General features: G+C 46.6%; 1 protein-coding gene across 1 annotated transcript in view; it reads right to left on the minus strand.

Annotated features, from left to right (window-relative positions):
* The window catches only part of LOC146839104 (uncharacterized), a 305,124-nt gene extending 300,070 nt beyond the window's left edge, over nt 1–5,054 (minus strand). Inside the window, exon 1 of the mRNA XM_085600011.1 lies at nt 4,560–5,054. The gene's annotated coding sequence lies outside the window, so the exon portion shown is untranslated. The remainder of the gene's footprint in view (nt 1–4,559) is intronic.
* Between the last annotated feature and the right edge of the window lie 946 nt (nt 5,055–6,000).

A 6,000-nucleotide genomic window follows, 5' to 3' on the forward strand; every position in this document is an offset into this window, starting at 1 on the left:
CCAATCCATATAGAATATCCGAATCCACCCTAATCCACTCCACCCCAAACCACTCCAATCCCATGTAATCCCCCTACCCAATCCAATCACCCCCACCCAAGTCCTATCACTTGAATCCAATGCACCCATCTAAATCCAATCTAATTCATCCTACTCCAATCCACCCCACCCACTCCAATCCTCCTAAATCCAAGTCACCCCAATCCAGTCCACCCCAGTCCAATCCATCATACCTTATCCACCTCAATCTAATCCATCCCACTCAATCTGCCCCACCTCATCCCAATCCAAACCACTCCATCCAATTCCAGCCTACCCCACCACACCCCAATCCATCCCACCACACTCCAATCTACCTTGTCCCAGCCCACTCCTACCAACCTCACTCCAGTCCACTCCAAACCATCCCTACCCCATATCAAATTGACTCCACCCCAGTTCATCCCACCCCATTCCAATCCAACGAGCGCACCCTAATCCACCCTATTTCACTCCACACCACTCCAATTTGCCCCACTCCAAACCACACAACTTGAATCCAATCTAATCCACCCCGATCCAACCCCCCACCCCAGCCTATCACCTCAATCCAATGAACCCACCTCAATCTAATCCATCCCACTTTAATCCACCCCACCCACTTCAATCCCACACAATCGAATCCACATCACTCCAATCCAATCCACCCCAATCCAGTCCACCCCACTCAATCCAGTCCACTCTAGTCCAGTCCAATCCACCCTACCTTATCCACCTTAGTCAATCCAATCCATCCCACTCAATCCAATCCACCCCACCTCACCTGAATTCAATCCCCCACCCCAATCCAACCTACCCCACCCCACTTCAATCCACCTCATCTCACCCCATCCCACTCCAGTACACCCCAATCTACCCCATATCCAATCCACCCCAATCCAGTCCACCCCACTCAACCCAGTTCACTCTTGTCCAGTCTGATCCAACCTACCTTATCCACCTTAGTCAATCCAATCCATCCCACTCAATCCAATTCCACCCCCACCTCACCTGAATTCAACCCCCCACCCCAATACCACCTACGCCAACCTACTTCAATCCACCTTCTCACCCCACCCCAGTCCACCCGAATCTACCCCATATCCAATCCACTCCACTTCAGCTCACCCCACTCCAATCAATCTAGCGCACCAATATTTACCCTATTCCACTCCACCCCACTCCAAACCACACCAATCCAATTTAATCCACCCCACCCCAATCCCCCGACCTTAATCTAATGCGCCCACTTCAAGCCAATCTAATCCATTCCACTCCACCTCACTTCACTCAATCCACCCCATTCTACTGCAATTCAATCCACCCCACTCTAGTCCAATCCAACTCTCCCCACTACCTCAATCCATTCCAACCCACTCCACCATATTCCACCCCACTCCACTCAGCACCGCTGCACTCTGTGACACTCTGCCACTGAACCACTGTACTCTACTCTCTTTTACTCAACTCTACAACATTCTACTTCCCCTACTCCACTCTATGTCACTGTACTCCAACAAATCCTCTCTACGGCACTCCACTACCCCACTCCACTCTACGACACTATGATCCTTCACTTCACACTATGACACTCCACAGCACTGACGTTTAGCCATGCTGAACAGCTGCCACAATGGTGTAAACATCTCAAAAATATATTGCCCAAGCCAATAGCTCTACTATAGGCGAGACCTTTTGGCTGTGCCAATGCTTGCTACAAAGAGCAGTCTTAGCCATTTTTGTTGCTCATGTACGAGCGCAGGGCAAATACAAACGATACGCAACAGAGATTCGAGTTTGCAGTTGCACAAACTACATTGCTTTGAGCGATCTTTAAGAGCCGACCATGAGGGTCGAAACTCCATTAAGGGAGAACATAGAAAGCGAATATCAATAAATCGTAGTCTCACTGGTGTGGCTAGGGGGCAAGAGAGTTGGGCAATTTCTAACCACAGAAGCTCTCTGTCATGTAACCTGCGTAGTTCCTTCTTGACAAGGTTTCCGTACGCCTCATGGATGAAAGGGCTTTAACCTGTTATTTCTTTAAATAGTGACCAGCGGTATCTCTGGCCCATAACCCTTCAAGGTGCAATGCAAAAAAAGTTGTTTTTTGGATAAGATTGCCCGGGTCGATAGCGTAGATTAGAAGCTGTAAGAGCACGCCAAAGTAGTCTAGGTGGGTTTGTTTATTGGAGTTAGACCAGTCAAGCCACGGAATTCTGATGTTTGGAAAAGAGGGCAAGAAGAAGCTGCACTGGCCAGGTGCAGAACCCCTAAAGTCCGATGCACAGGACATGTTATTGTGGGGTCAAGGGCAACAAGGTTTCATGTTTATTTTCTCTACTGAACAAGTAGGTCTAACCCACACCAGCACAAACCCTTTAGAGGCCAGTTTACAGATCTGTTAAGGAATGTCTGCCTGGAGAAGCTGAGTTCATATGAATAAGTTCTGCAAATTTGCATATACGAATAATTAAAACCAATGCATTCGTTTTCAGTGTAAGCGCTCAAAAGAAGTACAGTGGGTCCAGTATTAAAACTTGTACGCATGTTTCTATACTTTTTCTAATTCTTCGAGAAATTCCCTGGTTATATGGAAATACATCCATAAGCATAAAAGGAGGGTTGGTAATTGTTCACTTTAAAAATAAAGCATACATTAAAAAAGTTGCACCTTGAGAGAAAATGTTTTCCTAAACTGTTGTGCAACTTTAAATGCAATTCTGTGAGTAATCATTCAGTAAAACAAATGCATGCCAGTATAGAACAAGCATTGGCAAAGTCAATAGGTTTCGCCTATGAACCACCGATCAGCATTTTCCAGTTTTTTTTAAAGATGTTGCACAAGAATGTGGGCTGCTGTGCAACATGGCTCAAAGCAAATGAAAAGAAAGTGCTATGGTGCGGCCAGCATTGGCCACGCCATAGCGCTTACTTTGTTTTTTTTAGCCATGTTGCACAGCATCCCTTGCTATTGTGCAACTTCTTTAAAAACATTATCAAATCTAAATAGCTCAGCGGAAGCTATTTGGTATTGTTATTGTTTTTAAAGATGTTGCACAGCAGAGCAGGACGCTGTGCAATATGCCTTACAACAGTGCTTGGTTGTATGGGAGGAGGGGGGTGGGAAGCAACCCTCTCGTTTGGGGAGAGGATGTGGTATTGGAAATTCACTTTACCTACACCCCTTTTTTGCCCACCCTGTAAAAAGTCTTACTCATACACTTGTTAAGACATAAAATAATCAGAGAGCCTATTATCGGAGTCCTGACATGAGAGTACTGTCACAGCTTGTCACCTTACTGCATAAATCCAAACGGGACACGTGAATTTATAAATGAGACCAGTAGATTTCTAAAGCATCACATCCCAAGGACAAATACATATTTTATAACATTCCACACCCTTGACTGAATTGAGGGAACCTTGCTCTTGCAATGGAAAGGATGTGGCTGTGTCTCACCATCAACAAGATAAGTTAATCCTCAGGTGGGAAGCCCTAAACAAGAGGACAGACAGGCTTTGGGGTCTGCAATAGACAAATCACAATCTTCAGGAAACCCACCATCTTGTGCAGTCATGCACAGAGACTCCTGAATGGGCACACACCATCCTTCCTACAGTCTTAAGAAGATAGGTGGACGACGCAGACACACATACTTGGACATGTGTACTTAACAAACTTGTATAGATGGATGGGGCAGCAGACTTTGTTCCAGTACTGTGGTAAAAAGCAGTGTAGTGTGCTTTAATTTTCTCTTTAGGCTGTAAATACCTTTCGTAGTTTACTCAAAAGCAGTACAGTTGGCACACCTTTCTCAGTGTAGTAAGAAGCTGTGCAGTTCCCACAGATCTGTGTAGCAAAAAGCACTGCAGTGTGCACAGATTTCTTGCAGTGCAGCCCCCAGCAGTGCATTGTGCACTGATTTCAGTAAAAACCATTTCAGTTTATACAGATTTCTCAAGATTCATCATCCTCGTCTGCATTAAAAAAAACACTGCACTGATTACCGGTGCCTAAAGAATCCCTTTTAAATCTCTCTATATTGGGCACAGGGCCTTTTATAACATATGTCAATCAATCAATCAATCAATCAATCAGGATTTTTTGAGAGTGCACTACTCACCCGTGAGGGTCTCATGGGGCAGGGGGTTGTGAGCAGCTCCGTTGGCCATTGGCGCCAAAGGCAGTGCCCTAACAGTGGAGCTGCGCAGGAGGAGGGCAGTGATTCCTACCAGGAGGTCAGAGGTCCAGAGTATTTGCGCAAAAAGTCCTCTAGTGCTGCCCTGATGGTCTGCAGCAGTCTGCAAACGCTAGTCTTCTGACTCTCCTGGGGTGGGGGAAGGGCATTCTCGGAACAAGGTATGCATGTCTGGGTCAGTGTACCTGTCCGTGTACCTTGGACAGTTTAGGAGGTTGCTATAAACCTGGTTGTTTACTCTGTAAGTGTTGGCAGGAGGAATACCCTTCTATTAAGTTCCCTCCACGATTATTCAGTCGATTCCTACAAACAGAGCAGAAGGTGCTGACAATCTCCTACCTGAGCAGAAACCTGTGCAGACATGTCCAGGCTCCCTCCTCCTCCTGGCGCTGGGGGTGGGCAGGTCTGGGGTCAGAGGAGGGGGGGGGGGTCTGTGAGGGTCTGAAGGTGAAGATAACTGCACAAACAGACAGGGGGCCTTCCTCCTCTGCAGCAGGCTGCACACACAAGGAGAGACAGAAAGTGATGTCAGGACCCGCTGCTGGTGCTGTCTCTGCCGCCGCTGACCCGGAAGAGGAAACCTTTCGCACTTTCATTCAATGTGCAACTCAGTGGTTTCATCGGCAGGCGAGGAGCGCCCTCTGGTGGCCGCTGACGGAACCGCGCCTCCAGGAGTGAATCCATTTCAGAAAACAAGTTTTTGTGCCTGTAAATACCTGGGTTTTAAGTTGTACCAGATATGCTGGATTTTAAGATACACACAGTACAAGGACAGGGCCTCACATGGATTCTCCGTTAGCCTTCAGCCGGAACAGGACACAGAGGGTCATTCCTCCTCTGCAGAGGCCGGAAGTGATGTCACCACCGCTGCCGATGCTGTCTCTGCCGCCACTGACCCGGAAGAGGAAACCCTTCTCCCTTTCATCCAATGTGTGTTCAGTGGTTTCATCAGCAGGCGAGGAGCGCCCTCTGGTGGCCGCTGGCGGAACCGTCGCCTCCAGGATCTCCCAGACATGGATGCTTTTCAGACACACACAGTTCAAGGACAGTGCAGCTGCTTCCTCCCAAGCAAACGCTGCACTCTGCACTGGGGTCATATAAAACATTTAGTTTTAAGACGCCCTGAAATTTGACACTCAGTGCAATTACTTTAATGTAGATTTATGAATTTGGGGCGTCTCCAAATATCTGTATTTGTACTTATTCTAGTTACACTCATTTATTTGCTGCTCTCTTTGTAGGACTGGCTTCTCTGTGCCTACAAACAAAACAAAGCAGCGGCCATGAGTTCACCTGGGAAGCTTTACACACTCAATAGTTTCAGAAATGCTACTGGAAAACAGTTGGTGATTTCCCCCTTATCTTAATCCAAAGGCCTTTCTTTGCACATACTAGTATATAACGTAGAATTATGTATGTGACAATATCTCGCCTTAGGAAAACGTTTATCTCCTCCATCACTTGGAGGAGCGTTTCCTTCCATTTTCCCCTCTGAAAACAGGTTTACTCCTGATACTGACAGAAGTAAATCTTCAAATATTTCAAAGGTGAGGGTAATGCATACATGCCAACATTTTATAACCAGAAAATGGGAGGGTTTTAAAAATTTAGAAAATTGATTTTCTCCCCTGACTCCTATTGACACACAGAGAATTTTTGGCTTAAAAAATCATGAGTATTCCACCTGATCGGGGCTGTTGGCAAAGGCGTAGCTTTTGGGGGGAGGGGTGTTTGGGGTATTACACCCCTCTAGTAAATGTTTTTACTGATAAATGGTTGG

The sequence above is a fragment of the Triturus cristatus genome, chromosome 4_2 (assembly GCF_964204655.1).
Source record: "Triturus cristatus chromosome 4_2, aTriCri1.1, whole genome shotgun sequence".
NCBI classification, from domain to species: Eukaryota; Metazoa; Chordata; class Amphibia; order Caudata; family Salamandridae; genus Triturus; species Triturus cristatus.